Source organism: Falco biarmicus, chromosome Z (genome assembly GCF_023638135.1).
Source record: "Falco biarmicus isolate bFalBia1 chromosome Z, bFalBia1.pri, whole genome shotgun sequence".
NCBI lineage: Eukaryota > Metazoa > Chordata > Aves > Falconiformes > Falconidae > Falco > Falco biarmicus.
The window spans coordinates 2,131,991-2,146,721 of NC_079311.1; positions in this window are offsets into that span (position 1 = coordinate 2,131,991).

The window sequence follows — 14,731 nt, forward strand, 5'->3', positions numbered from 1 at the left end:
CTAGTGGACTAACTAGCTACAATGATCCTTTCCCTCCCATCACACTGCTCATGTCTCAGCACTTAACCTTGTTCTCTTTTCAGAAGTAACCCAGGCCAAGGTTTTCAGATTTGGCAGAGGCAAATAGCCGTTTGGGTGCTCATAATGAGGGAGGAGAGAGGAAGGAAGAAAGGGTGGGAGGCAAGCTGCATCTTTGTCTGAAGGAAAGCTGGCACTGGTCATGTCCAAATTGTCTGAGCACCTTAAATTTTCAGATAAGGTTTGATGCCTAACCAGTGTTTTTTTCCATAAAGGCCAACTGAGCTCTCTTGTATGCTTCTAAGGTATTCCCCACTTTGCTTATTTTGTATTCTGCCTGCCTGCAGAAATGGTAATTATAGGTGTAAAAACTTGACACTCCTTCCCTGTGAGTGCTTGTTGAAACACAGGGACATCAAGAGGTATCCTGGAATAGGAGGAGAAAAAGTGGGAGACTGGCAAGCAAGAGAATAACAAAAAAAACCCCCACAAAAACAAAACAAACAAACCAAAACCCAACAACAACCAAACAAAACATAAGAAAAGGGAAGTTTCAGGGCAAAAGTGTTAGGGGATGATAAACTCTACTGGGAGCACAGGTACAAGATGTTCAAAATAGTGTGAGGTCACGGGGACAGCAGCAAAGATGTATTTGTTCAGTCTGGCCATTATAGTTTAGTCTTGAGAGAAGATCTCAGCCTCTCCACAGGCAGAGGGCAAATGATCCCTGCAGACACCCTATAAAGCTTGTGTTGCTGACCCATCCACACTCATATCTCCCTATGTTGGTCCTCAGTTTCACCCAGATACATCCCACTTCTGCATACACAGATGAATGTTGGCTGAGATTGGTGACTCACCTGAGCTGCCTTCTGGAACTTGTTTTTTTCTGTAAATTTCTACTGACTTCAGGGATGCCCTGCTTGGGTTCAATGCAAAGCAAAACCATGAACCCAGTGCTAATGTGTGCACTGTTTCTAGAGACAACAGCACTGGTGCTGTCGCTATACTTCTATTTTACTGTTGCTATGTATCCTCAGATACTTTATTTTCTCATTTTCTTTAAGCCCTGGGATTTTATGACAGTAAGAACAGAGGGTTAAAGCTTGTGATGTCATAAGCAATCATGACTTTCTTGTATTATTCATGATATTTAATTTCCTTCCAATAGTTCCATGAGTGCTTGAATAATGTGATTATAGGTACTTCTCAGCTTTGGTACTTGCAAAAAGTACCAAATGCTGGAGAAACTCTGAACATGTGGATTTTAGATTCTGAAATGAGGAACAGGACATCTCCTATATGATAAATATCACAGGAAAATATGATGTAGGAGCCTAGATGCCAAACACAACGGCTTCCTGAAGCCGGCCGGGCAGCTGAGAAGTACCAGTTTTGCTGTATTTCTGAACAGTGCACAGGATCTGGCTAAAAGTGTTGCTGCTGGAACAGCCATAGTTAAGAGCAATTACAACGTACTCAAATTCATTAGGTTTTAATGGTTTGTTCGGGCTTTTCTTCGAAGGAAAAACACAGCAGCATTAACTAAAAGAAAGCTGAATTAAAATGAGGAAGGAATGGAAAGGAACAGCCGAAAAAAGTGAATAAAATACTTGCAGATGGCATTGAGATTTTTTTTAAAGAAGCCCAGCGTAACTGCCTATCAACAAATAAAAAAAACTGTGAAAGGAAACAGAAAGGGGAAAAATGATGCCATAATGGTGTAAATGAGGCTGTTTGGTAAGGGAGGCTATCAGGAGCAAAAAGAAACTCTCTTTAAGGAGCAGAGGCTGCACCCAAACAAGGAAACGAGAAAGGACTATAAGCAAAGGAGCTTAACTGGAAACCTCCGTCAGGGAAAAAAAAGAAAAAGAAAAAAAAAAAAAAAAAGGTCTTGAGGAAGAACTTTTAAAGGCAAAAAAATAATAATAACCCCCTTTTACTAACACATATATCTTCCAAATTGCCTGTGAAGCCGATGGAAGATGAAAGGATAATGGAAGCGCTCGGGGAAGATAAGAACTGGCACAAAGTTAAATTAATTGTTTGTATCGGTGGTCACAGAGGAAAAGCTCAGGGAGTTTCTCACAATGGATGAGTCACAGCAGCTCCCTCCAGTTGTGGTTTTGTGATAGGCGTGAGTGGTGCTAAATCCATGCTGCTTCCAAAGGGGGCGGTCCATTCTCCTCTCACTGACCTGGCCATGCCATCCTACTCCCTCGCCTGTGCCAGCATTAGCATCCTTGCAGCCATATGGGCAGGCAGACAAAGAACCTAATCCTATTATCAGGCATAGGATTTAAGACAAAATAAATCAAGAGTTTTGGTTTTTTTGGTTTTGTTTGGTTTTCCTGCAGTGGACAGTTAAATGGTGCTAAGGGATACTATGGGGATCTGAAGGTCAATCAGGTTCCAAAGGCAGCCAGTGAATTTGTGAAAAGTCCATCCAGGGAGAATAAAATTTCCAATCAAGGAACAACCAGGTCAATAAACTTCAGTGAGGTGGGTAGGTATAAGGCAGATATGCTTGCTCTGATCATATGCCCTTCCTGAAGTATTTCCTGTTGGCCTCTATCTGGGTAGCAGGCTAAATCAGCTTCTGGCCTGAAGACATGCCATCGTCCTTTTTATGACACCAGATGGAAAGCAGCAGCAGACAAAGGACCTCTCTTAATTTTTTACAGTTTTAGGGCAGTCTCAGGAGAGTTGGAGATGTAGCACTTTCTCTGGTATTATATATTTGAATGTACCTTGTTTGCACAGTAAGTATGGTGGTGATTACAGTGGTCAGTTGATTTTTCCAATACAAATTGTTAACAATAACATGTTTTGATTCTGATAGCATTTTCATGGGATGAGAGAAAGAAACAAGTTTTTCTTTTTTAATCCGTTCTTCTGTTCCAGTGTAAAAAGAAATCAAAAAACATGTAACATTTACTCCATGCAAGAAGGCAGGAGAGTATCACTGCACTCTCCCAGGGACTACAGTTAACAAGACCTGTCCTTTTTCCCTGCAAAATAAATCTTTTGATCCACACTGAGACTAAACAAAGATTTCTCTGTTTACTTTTGGAAGCACTAAGCATCAAGACACTAACACTAAGGGATTATCTATTAAAGAAGCTTTCTTTGTGTTAAAGTCCAGCCTTTGTAGAAGACTTTGTCAACAAATCTTACTAAAATATTTCTATATTATCTTAGCTTCCTGGTGGCAAAAGTGTGTTTGCACATGTTCATTGATACTTAATTTTCTTTAAAACAAAAGAGAATGAGAGAAGCAAAAAGTGTTCATCTGGAAGTGTTTTGTTTTTATCAGCAGTCCCCCACAGTTAAGAACATTGAATTTCTGCATCTCTTGTGCTTGGCTACCTCATGTTGCAGAAGTGTCATTACAGGGTACAAACACCCCAAGTTTAGGTAATTTTTTTCATGACTCACAGCTTCCACAACCAATGAATATTTACTGTTAAGCTAAAAAATTAAGCCTACCGCATGCTTCCAGGCCTGAGGCTGCAGAAGGTATCAGCTGCAACCACCAGGCTACATAGCTGTGTGGAAAGGAGAACACAATGGGTTTCAACCAGTGGATCTCTGGGAGGGACTGGGGCATTATTAGAGGGCAGAAGAATGAAAACAGATGGGAGATTTAAACTGCATCAAGTGATTTAAAGATGCATGGATGAGCCTTTTATTACATGGGATGATTGATGATGCACTAGCAACTAATGCTGACCACACTTGTAAGAATTAATTTGGAGGCCCAATTAGAGCTAAACTGTTACTCTGTCCCAGGCTGAGAAAGAAACTCTAGCCATTCGTCCAGAGCATCTTGGAAAGTTATCCAAAGAAGGAAACATGGTTATGCCTGGCTTTACTGCGTTGTTTTCAGTATGTCTGCCTCTCACTTGGACTTAAATGTTTACTTTTCTTCCTTTTTGATGTAAACAGCACCACCTGCCTTAGCATGAGCGTCAAAGTGCAAGGCTCAGTAAAAGCCTGTGTCAATGTTGACCACAACTTTAAAACTCAAACCATTTTATGAATATTATCTGTCGGGACTGTAATCTGCCTCCAGACACACAAGATAGTGGTGTGTTGATGCTGTGTGCTCCTGCTTACTGTAAGCAGTCTTGACAAATATGTTTTATTTCCCTTTGAGCCTGCACCAACAAGCCAGAAGGTGCCGGCAGTGTCTGCACTCAAGTCTTTCGCTCTTATCTGCACCAGGTCCTGGGGGTGAGGAATTTACTGCATGTAAATGTGTTGGCTTGTTTTCATTAAACAGGCTGTGGAAAATCCAGATTCAACACCTATACAGCCACAGGCAAATGGCAAGAGTATTTCCATCATGAGTAGTATAATTTGTTGAAGAGCTTTATTAACATGCATGTGCCTATTGTGGACTGGGTGAAAACAAATAGTAATGCTAGTGCACTCACTAGAAAAAACTATCCAGACTGGTTTTCTTTCACACCCTATGCCTGTGTCAAAGACCTAGTGGTCTGCTAATGAGAGTAATGGACTTTTTTCTCCCATTGCTAAATCAGTGTGTTGAGCTGAGGTTTTGAAATCCCATGAAATCGTGGTTAAAACTGTCATCTAGTGAATCTGACACTGATGTCTTCAAAGATTGCTCCAGGCATTTTGGTCTGAATTTTCTTTCTCTTGCCTCTGAAAACTCATAACTATTTACCACAGTTAGTGGGTGATGCCTCAGGATACATTTTTGGGCACCAAATCCTGATCAACAGTGCCAGCAGAAGGGCTCTTGAGCTTTTGTGAGGCTTCAACTACCCAGTGATCGCCTCCTCCGCCTCTTAAGATGACAGTTTGGGTTTGCAATTTTGATGGTGTTGATCTCCTTCAGGATGCTCCCAGCTGAGGCTGTCTTAGTTCATGATTCAGTCTCAAATTTATTCCAAATGTGTGACAGCCAAATGACGGTGATGTTTAATTTGTTGTTGTGGCTGTTCTAAGGACTGTGGCTGAGGAAGACACCCAGTACATATGCCTCTGCAATATTTCACAGCTCAGACTTCCTAGTCATCCAAAAACCATGGCGTTCCTGCCATCTCCGGAGACTTAAGTTCAAAATCACCTTTGAAAGTGAGTTAAGGGTTTTGGAGATGCATACAGTCCCCGGGAATCAGGAAATCCAATGCATGGGGGATGCAGAGGACAGCAACATGGGGCGTGACTTCTCTGGACCACCATTTGGACAGACAGTAATTATTGTTGCTTTTACCTATGTCAATCAACCAGCTTTGCATGCAGGTATCCAGGTCTTTCACTTCAGTCTCTTGCCCTGAACTGTGCTCTGGTGTTACTGGTAGCACCTAGCCCTGGTTTGTTTAGTGCAGTGCTAAGGCCAGCTCTTCACATCTATATGGGATGGAATTAAGGAAAATGAAGGTGTGGAGTCACAATCTAAATAATAAGTTTGCTGTGCCAGCTCTTTGTTGATTTCTTAAAGAGGCCACACTGCTAGCACCGGTAACTGGACACAGGCTTAAGCACCATTTGGGCAGCTTGTTATAAGCAGCTTTTTGGGGCCTCCTCCACATTCCCTGGATGAAAAAGGTTCAACCCAGCTAGGGCTACTTCATAACAGATTGGGATCAAGTTTCTCATGTAGGCTGACCCTTGCTTTTTCTGAGGTTTATTATTGGCAGAATGATAAACCAGGGCTTGCTTTATTTTTCTTTTGGTTTTGGTGGTTTGGGTTTTTATTTTCCTTTTTCCAGAAAGACTACCCAACAAGAGTTTGAAATTGACTCAATAGAGCATTTTGTTGCAGGAGACTTAATATACTATAGAGCCAGGATTAAGGCATTTCAACTCACAAACTGTAAGAGTGTGACATAATTTCTAAAAACCCTAATGATGTTTAGGGACTGTGTAACCAGTGTTAAATAAAGAGGTAAACTTTGGAATGTCTCCCACTTGCACTGTAAGGATACAGCTAATAATAGTAGATGTTTTTGTGAGATGCATTCTCCTTCCATTAAGTTTGTCTGTAGAGCCACACAACCAGGTACATGCACTCAACCATCTTTAGAGGCTTTGTATAATACAGGTGCCCTTATCAGAAATCTTGCAAACTTTTTGTATTTATGAAAAACATTTGCTGATGTAAAACAACTGTGTATTTTGTTTTCACAGAACTGGAAAACACTGTTCTCTCCAAGCTTCTTGTGTTCTTCAGAGTATTTTCCTGCAATGTGTGTTTCTGTGTACCTGTCCTTGCACTCAAACCTTGATTAAATGAAAGCACCCCCCCAACCTCCATGTCCCTTCCCTGCTCGAGGAGTCACGTGAGGCATGAGCAGCAGAAGGACGAGTAAGACCCATACACATTTCAGTGTAGGAAAACCAACATTTAACCCCCCTACTGCAAATGTGGTAGAACTGAGACTGTCTGCTCTGTGTCCTATCCCAGGCATTGCCTGTGCTGACGCTTCTCTTTCCCATCATGTTCCTTAAAATCTCAGAAGTACTCCTTCTCATTCCTTTTGCAAATTTTCTTGGTCATCATTAGCCTTTTCTTGCACCTGGGGCATGTTCAGTCCTGGACAATAAAAATTTCTTAGCATGCTTCGCTGACCTTACAGCCCAAAGAAAGGAAAGTAGTTTCATTTACAGTTCAAACATTTGAGAATGCGAAGACTGATGTGAAATTATCAGCAAAGCCTTCTGAAGACTATCTCGGTTCATCTAATTGTTTTTATGAACATTACACTCATACTGACATTAGAGGGACAGAACACATCAGTCCTACGCGTCACTTTCCAGCTGAGAGTTGTAGCAGTTCACTAAACCTATTTTACTGTCAATAGAGTCAAGCCTGTACAACAACGCTCACCACATTTCCACTTTCCTTTTGCTTCCACGTCGAATTTCGTAGAAGTCAAATGAGTAAGTTTTGCATTTCTGTTATTGTTAAATTATTTGCTAGTTCAAACAGGAGGCACCAAGCACTCCTCCTGCTGTCTTTGGAGGAAGATTTGCTGTCTTTGGAGGAGCATTGCATTTGTCACACGGCTCAGATGAACTCGCTGCCGCACACAAACACAACAGAGCATATGCTGAATAGCGTTCACAGTTCCTCCAGAAGCTTGCTACGTACTAGAATCAGCATAAACCTGAAAGTGGATATGGAGGTTTATTTATTCTTCTTTCTCTTCTTGGACGGCAGGGGGGGGAGACATTTCTTTCTTTTTCTCTTTTTTGAGCAGTAAACAAAACAAGATACTCACGTTCACCTTAGTAAATGGACGGATGTTTCCCTTGTTGTAAAAATAAGCAGCAGTCAGTGGCTGAATGTGTGGCCATAATAAGATACATCCATACATCACATGTGTTTTCAGATGAAAGAAGAGAGAATAAAGGCCTGACTTTAAGTCAGGAGGAGCTCCGTGGAACCAGCTCTGGCAGATTATGCTGCTGTTTCCCACTGGTGTTCAATTGCATGGTCCAAATCATAGCAATCTGTATTACCTATTTCTAGAGTTCTCAGAACACCCCTCTGCTTTCTGCCACCAGCTCCTCACGCTTACATGGTGCTCCCCTTGCCAGAAGATGACCACCTTCTTTTCACTGTGACATGCCAAAAATCTAAATAATAATTATGGTCTCATGTGCTGTGCCTGATTTTTGTCATGCCAATCATTTTGTGATTGTTTCATTGAGTCTTCCCTTTTGGCACCTCTTTGAGGGCAGAGATTGTGTGCTTTCTGGGCACAAAACACACCGGGTGCTGAGCTTGCATTCCCTGGTGCTGTAGTAATGATAGCAGTCATGATAAAAATTCTGTGTTTCAAGTCTAGTGTTAGATCAGAATCCAAGGACTGTATTGCCAACATTTGTGGGGAAATACATGAGCACAGAGAAGATATTTGCTCCTGTGAATTCTCTTCATGGAAGGAGAGTTTCATTGTATGCACGCACTAGGGTCATTGTTTGATAGTTCTGGTGAGATGGTCTCAGTGAATTTCCATTATCCAAAAAGTAAATGTCTAAAGATAAGTAAACTTTTTAGGCTCTGTGTTGTTGTTGTACAACATCATGATCTTTCAGGGAGTGCTTTACCTCGTCTTAAAATGCAATGCGTTACCCATCTGTCCCTCTGGTGACTACTGGCTATAGAGTCAAGTAGTTTAGACTAGAAGCTGAGCTTGTAAATAGCAAAAATTGGGCTAAACAAATCCCATCCCAAATCCCTGGTAGCTGGATTGCTGAGATCGTTAACATACTGGAGGATTCTGTGGTCAGGGACAGAGAAATTAAGTCTGAAATGAGGAATTTGGGTGAATGTGGGGGGAAAAATTGCAAGACAGCTTGCCTTGAGATTTTCATTCTTTAGCCAGGTGCACTAAAAGCTGGAGATGGACCTTTTAAATGACATTTACAACCTGCAATAAAAAATTTCTAAGATTCAGATTAGTTTTTCTATTGTAAGGTTTGATACTGCTAAACAAACCAGAAAGATCACAAGACAAGGAACAGTTTTTGTAAGCTGGCAAGAATAACATTTTCTTTTATGTCAAGGGCACTGTTTCTCTGCTTTTTTTCTGGCAAACGGGTATCTGAGAACTGCACTTCATTGACTGAAATTTATTGAAACATTGCTTCAGTGTGTGCAGGCTCATTAGCTTCACTCCCAGCAACACAGCCTTCCTAGGTAGATGTGCCATGCCTAGGTAGAGATGCAAGCATCTGTATCCCACCTCCTGATTTCCATGCACAGGCACGTGACATACAGGTTTCAGAATATCTTGGGGAGTCTCTCTGTGGGTAGTTGAGGTGTTTGATCTACAGCACACCACACCAGCTGGCTGTATGCTGCTTCCAGACCAGGCTTGCTTTCCAGTCGGACAGCCAGAAACACAGGTGGAGTGGATGCATGGCTGTCTGCACCTGGCTGTCTAGACACCGTGTTCCTATGAGCCATCATCTTTGTTGGTAGTATCCATTGCCCTTCAAGCGGTCCCTTTGAAGACCACAGCTTTCTTGCATTTTTTTCTGTATTTGTTTACAACATGGTCTCAGAGGATAAAAGGATAAATGAAGGTTTTTTCAGGACACAATCTAGCTGGCAACAGTGCAGTGAAATGGAGAGGCTGTGCTGAGCATTTAGCCTTCGTGCTCTCTGGGCTGCAAAACCTGCATGGTTATGGGTTCAAAGCTATGGAGCTAAACAAACTGGTTGTAGCTCACGCTTACATCCCCTCTCCCGAGTGGAATTCAACTAAAACAGATAATAAGTACTTTGGGAAGACAGGCCAGGGTCCGTTCTGATCCAGCAGAACTGTTTTATCTGGTGACTTTTGCACCAGGATCTCAGCAGCATTGCCCTCTCCCAGCTGCAGGAAGAGTATCCATGACTAATGTCACTGTAAACAACTGCAGAATGCGTCCATGCAAGTCCTGCCCTCTCCTTTAGCAGGCACCTCTTCTGGTTTTTTAATTAATGCACCTTTGGGGGCTTTTTTCATCCATTGATTATGTTTCCTTTTTTACCTAATGCTCTGCCATTAATTCCTGAGGCCTGCTCAGATTCTTTGGTCCATCCAGAAAACAACCAAAACTGCTTTGAATTCCATGTTGTCCTCATAACACTTCTTCTGCTGTAGATAACAATCTATCTTAAGAAATAAAACCATACGACATTTCATCAGCTCAGATGCCTAATTACATTTATTGCTCTAATAAGTTATTAATGTCTTTAGGATCTTGACTTCATCCATGGTCACAGTTATGAAGTTTTCCCGCAGCAGTTCCTTATTCCTTTCTTACAGTGTGTGACAACTTCCTGTGTTTCTTGATTTTCCATATTCCTGAGGTACTGCATGTTTGGAAGACATTATCAGCAAAGAAACAGATTATTAGGGAGATTAGATTAAGCAGATAACTAATTGCTTGGGGAAAAAAGTCTTGATAGAAGAAACTGGCTTTGACCAAAGGGGAGATACATCAGAAAGGCGTTACTAATCTCCCATATGTGTTTTGCACTAGGAAAGCATTAACAAAAGCACTCCACAGAGGGTACGTGTCTCCAGATATGACAAAGTATATTTTCTAATCAAGAAGCTTTATATTTAGTGCTTATTGGAGAGACAGAACCTGCTTTTTGCATACATGATGGCCATGTCTAGAAAGTGAAATATTCTTGGTGGATGTGATCAGAAAAATTTCCACAGTTGCAGGTAGCAGTTCAGATACCTGGTTTGCCTTCTGAATACTTCTCTTAAAGAGGCTTACTGACACTGCAGGAAGAAAAAACCTGCAATTTCTTCCTGTTGTGCTCTAAATTACAATTTGCACAAATGTGGAAGAGTCACAGCCTTCCAGTTACCTCTTGTAAGTGTGAAATTCTAGTGCCAGAGACAGCTTGGTGATGCAGAAAATATCTCAGACCCTCAAGAAAAGAAGTAAAAGAAGAGCCATTTATAAAAAGAAATGTTATTACTGAACTAAGCAGAAAGGACAGATGCTCTTCATCTTATCAACTTGACACCCTAGCCTAATCAATTGAATATAAATAATCTTCAGATTTCTGTTAATACAAGGATAGTAGGTGCAATGCTTTCTTTTTAAGACATGTGTTGGATAGTTTCTTTCCAAGATTCAGCTATGTAAATTGTCCTTTTGCATTCCTCCAGGTATTCAGGACTTTTCCGAAGGAGAGAAGAAAGGCTGTAGGTAACTGATACCTTAGCAAAACCCCAAAGATTTTTGGTTTTTATCTTTTTTTTCCAGGTAACACTAAGGTCTTGAGAAATGCATTTTCAGGGCTTTAGAATGCTGAACATGTGACCTTAGGATTACAGGTATATATAGAATTTATCATGATGTGATACTGTCACCTTCTTTTTCCATGTATCTTCTGAGAAGACAGTCTTCCATTTCTGGTGTTTGCTGCTGCCTTGTCACCCTTGTGACCATGGCTGAAAATACATTTCTGACAATGTCTGTGGGTCCCTGAATCAGTTGTTTTTCTTGATGGACAGAGCAATGAGAATTCCCCCATTGCTTACCAATATCTTTCTGCATGTTTTGCAAGATTTACAGGTTTTAGTTATGGGCGGTATTTTGTTTCTGATCAGTTCTAGCTTATTACAGTGGGTGACATTTACAGCATATTGTAATTTCCAAGAGCTGGTGTTTTGAGCAATCATTAAATGAGCCATATATTTTGAAGCTGGATGGATTTTCCTTTCCCCTACCTGATGTCAGGAAAGATCACATCCCATGAACTGTCATTTTGAGGTAAGCATGGTTGTGTACAAAAAGCCCTGGATAATGACAACGAGCAACTGATGGACATGGGTCCTGAAGAGTGGTGTGTGCAGACAGTAGGGGAGACGAAAGGCTTTGACCAGTGAAAACATTAAAAAGACTTATGAGTAACACAAAACAGTGTTTTAATGGATTATATGACCTTGATGATTCTGGGGACTTTGTCTGGCCGGCTGCTTTCTTTGTCTTCTGTTGTTCTGAATATGAACTCTTCAAGGAAAGGGTTCTGTCAGTGCTTGAGCAGCACCTTGTCTGTTTGGGAAGCCACTGTAGTCCAAATTCCCCTGAAGATAAAGGCAGAAACTGGGCTATAATGAAGGAAATTACATTTCACGCTCTAGCTCTAAATCATGTCTGACAGGACAGCTGAGTATTCCCCAGTCTGAGCCCGGTGTAATGAGTGCAACCGTGAAAAAAAAGAAAGCTGATATTTAATCATATTTTTCTTTGAAATGTTAAGCTAAGAAAAGGCATTGTTTTCTTTGTTTTGTGTTGTTTAAAGGGTAACTACTACCACACTAGGACGAAGGTATTAAATCTTTCCTCTTCCTGCTACCTCTGTGGTCACATTCAAACGTCCAGGAAAATTTATCAAGCTGGAGGCATTTTGCTGTCAGTTTCACATCCTAAAATGAGCAGAGAGCAGGCTTAATCCAGCTGTTTGCTGGGTACGTAACTATGTAGTCTGATGGTGGTAGAACAGTTGCAGATGCGCAGTGTAATTATGTCTGTATGATCCTAATTATTTTACCAGCTGCCATTACTTTAGATTTTTCCAAGAATGAGTATTTTGTGAGCAAATTGTGGAATGAGCTATTTTTCCTTTGTGAGATGGGGCATTTATAACCGGACTGGGGACTGCTTTGGATTCTTATCAATTCTTTCAAGATTTACAGCATATTATTTTCTCTGCAAATGGATTTCTAACATACAATTTGTTTATGTTGTAATCCCACCAGTTTTTGTGGAAGAAACCTTTAAAATTAAAAACTATCTTTGAAGTAGAAATTGAAAGCAGTCAGTTCAGCAGTTTAAGGGGCTGGATCAAATGAAAGTTTATATAATTTATTATTTGAGCAATGCCATATTCATATCTGTGACAGCTGGGTCACCTAATGAAACTCACATGGGAGAAAGGACATTATCCCTATGGCACCGACGGTGGAGGCATTCCAGATCTGGACAGGGATGTTCCAAAACAGAGACACTACACCAAGCAAAGCAGCCACAACTGCTCCTGCAGGCTGTGCCTTAACAAGTGCAAAATACTGGTTAATAAGTGTAAGGTCAAGGTTTTGGCTAATACACTGGCTGATATGCCACAGGAGCATAGAGGCATCCGGCTACTAACTCTCTGTGCCACGACTGCTCATCTGGCCAGTGATTACTACCACTGTTCGCACTGCTGACTGCTTGTTAAGAACGGGGATAAGAAGCATGTGTCTTGTACCACCAGGGAACTGGTATGGGGACAATATTTATGAAGTATAAATCAGTATAGTCTCTTGAGTTCAATTAAGTTAAGGCATTTACTTATACCATGACCTATCTCAGGAAAGCCTGGATGCTTGTGTTTAAATCCACCCCTATTCAGAGGAGTAGCTATAGATTTCCAAAAATTACGCTCACCTGAGAACCTTGTAATCTTTATATGATTGGAACCATGAAAAGATGGATTATAGTTCACCAGACACAAACATTCTATGAACATTTGTTAAAACCCTAATAATCATAAAAGCGGGGTGGGGGGTGGGGGGTGGGGAAGAAGACCTGACAATGAAGGCAAATGCTTAAGTGGCAACAGCAAGGACCAGATTATTTTTCTCTTTATTTATTTATTTTTTATTTATTTATTTGGTTGGTTGGTTGTTGTTGTTGGTTTGGTTTGGTTTGGTTTGGTTTTTTTGTCTTTCCTCTGGTATGTGAACCTTGGTCCCCATGGTTGTAGAGGAATGGTAGGAATTGTGACTGGAATATATCCCAAATAAGACATTTAAAAGCTGAGAAGTTAAACAAAATGAAGATAAAATTTAAGTCCAATGTCATGTTGGTAGTCCAATCCCTATGTATTTGTTTTGAGTGGGATGACAATGTTTCTCTTCACATCTTCCTCACCTCAGAGCCACAGATCCCAGGACAAGTAGCTCAGCTTCCAGCTACAGTATTTTCTGGGGAGACACCATTTTATGACAATCAATCAATAAATCATCCAATTTTTTTGGATAAGTCTGTTGTTTGTATAATTAATATCGTTAAGTCAAAGCTTCAGCTTTCTGTTCAAAGGCCAGTGCCTCTTGAAAAATTTCACCTGAATGGTCTGGAAGAATTTAGAGAAATGTCAAGAGATCATCAAACGTAAATGCCAGAGTTTAAGTTTGAAGTCTGAAATGTAACACAGGGGAACTTCAAGGAACTGGCAAAGGGAATGGTCTGTTAACACTACTTCAGGCGGGAACTTAATGCTAGGAACAAAATACCCCAACTAGAAGAAACTACAGTGATGATAACAGTAACTAAAGATTTAGTGCTAGTAAAGAAGATTGTGGAGACATGGAGAAAGAAACTAACAAGGTCAGTTAATAGGTATTCTTTCACAAGAGTTCCTTATCATTTCCCTCCAAAATATTAACCAAAAATGCTCTGCAAAGGGGAACAGTGCTGTGCTTTGGATCTGCTTGCCGTTCACAGGCTGCTCCTCTTCAGCTTTCTGAAAAAAAGCAAACCGATAAAATGTCATGAACGGTTTTCCAGTGGGGAGCTTTCAGAAGTGCTTTATTCCAACAGCAATGATTGGTACTAGAAAGCTGACATTTCACTTTCAAAAGGTCAGTTACAGCACCAATAACCTCAGCAACAAAATCTTGTCAAAACCATGAGTCCAAAAAGATAAAGACGCTGCGTGTGCTGTGTGTACGCTGTGTGCCCTGAGTCGTTGGACAGTGAATGTTGTGAAAACAAATCTGGACACACACAGGACCTATGACTAAGAAAGAGCTGTATGCAGGATGGCACCTCATAACTTTTCGTTTCTGACATACATCATGTTGGAACAGTTTCTCAGGACATTGCTCATTCCTGTTCCCAAAGATGCTGTTTACTGAGAGGAAAATTCAAATCCCAAAGTTCAGGAAATAAAGCCCAAATTGTTCCTCTCTGCTTTAGCAGCCGCTGTTCCTCATTTTCATTTCCCCTCCCTTCTCTCCTGCTTCCATCGCTCCTGTTGTTTCAGCTGCTGCTCCGTTTCCCTTTCATCTTGTCAGTCCCTGCCAGCAGCGAGGGTCCGAGTTCCCATTCCCATGGGGCTGGGGGCAGCTTTCCCGTGCTTTGCCTGCACTGCTGAGATGAAAAGACCATTGCATTGTTATCTCCTGTGATACCACATTCTTTTTGGTACTTCACTGCTACGCACAGTGCC